Below are 1,706 nucleotides of genomic sequence, written 5' to 3' on the forward strand. Positions count from 1 at the left end.
AAAGTTATATATTAATATTTAATAACATTAAATATTAATATATAACTATTTATTTTAGTTTTTAGATAGTTCTGCCATAGTCCATTTACTAATGTGACCCAAAACTCTATATGCTGACAACGCAGCATATTGTTGGGATCCACTTTGCTGGCTGATTGACAGCTGGCTTTGCCTCCATCGTCTGTCCCTGCAGTCAGCACTGAAGGAATGGGAAGGGCAGGGGGATCCCTGTGGGTAGCGGTGACTTGTCAACATGAATCATCGTGCTCTTTACATTGCAAATCAACGCACAATGACATGTGCTTTGATCCATTTCCATTGGTTTCAATTTTTTCAGACTGTATCAGGCAAAAGTGTGATCCAGCCTTAAAATGATTTGTTTAGAGTCCTCTGGGAGTCTGTTTAGCCGTGTAAGCCGTGTAATGGTCAGCTTCACACTGTTAGCAATCCCGATGGCTGAGCTGCCACCAGATCGCTTCTAGGGGTCGATGAAGTGTGTCCACCATCATCCTGTGGGCCCAGGAGCGGCATCATGGATAGAGGGGAGAGAGACCGTCAAACATCCTGTTGCTGATCTCCTCTTCGCTGAACGGAGCCAGAAGCGACACTGATTGCATCACTACCGGTCCCTCAGTTGTCATTCCCCGGCTGGAGAAGCCAGGGAAGAAGCTGCTCAAGCATGACCTGTGCTTGAACACCTTCACTGAAGTGCAAAGGTGATACTAGGGGACAGGGCCGGACTGGCCATAGGGCAGACCGGGCACACTTGCCTGGTGGGCCGGGCCGAACACAATCAACCTGATTGTGTTCGGGCTGGTCTGCTTTCCCCGATGGCTGGCTCTAAGCAGAGCCGGCGCTACCACACAGTAGACACTAGAGGGCACTGGTGGGGGAGGGCGGAAAAACACCTCCTCACCCAGATCTCTCTACTCTGTGCTCTCTCCAGAGCTTGCAGGTGCTTTTCCTGCAGTGTCCCGGCCGAGATATTTACATATGAATGGGCCGCAGTGATTTGCATATCAATAAGATCAATACAAATCGCGGCTAATTCATATGCAAATCAATGCCGTCGCCTCCCCCCCCCCCAAGGAAGAAAGAACTGCCGGAAGACTGCAAGAACAAGGTAAGTTTAAGCATGTGTATGGTGTATACCTTTGTTACATTGGCGGTCATTGTGAACACTTTTGTTACATTGGCGGTCAGTGCGAATAGTTTAGTTACATTGTAGGCAGGGCCGGACTGGCCATCGGGCATACCGGGCACTTTCCCAGCATCTCCCCGTCCCCTGCACCCTTTGGCGGCCAGCAACTTAGGGTATAGGGGGCGGGACGGGCCGAGCATTAAGCTGATGGCCGCCGAAGGGTGCGGGGAGATGGTGCCATCAGATGAGCTGCGGAGGGGATCGTGGCAGGCAGTGCTGAGGTCCCCACAGCTGCGACCCGTCCTGTCAGCTCTCTCTCTCCTCCCGGCCGCTGCAGCTACAGAACGGCCGGGAGGAGAGAGAGCTGACAGGAGGGATTGCAGCTGCGGACATGGTCTATCTCTGCATCTCTGTCGGATGCAGACCGTGTAGCTGAATCTGCGGCGACACGCTCTTTCAGTGAACGCTGGCCGAAAGGATTGTGAAGACACTAACGGAGGAGGCGGGAGCCGAAGCTTCAGTCGGGCAGCGAAGATGACCAGGAGGCCGTGTCGGGTGCGTAGGA

This window comes from Nanorana parkeri, unplaced genomic scaffold (genome assembly GCF_000935625.1).
Source record: "Nanorana parkeri isolate BGI_ZX_2015 unplaced genomic scaffold, ASM93562v1 scaffold923, whole genome shotgun sequence".
In the NCBI taxonomy this organism is placed as follows: Eukaryota; Metazoa; Chordata; class Amphibia; order Anura; family Dicroglossidae; genus Nanorana; species Nanorana parkeri.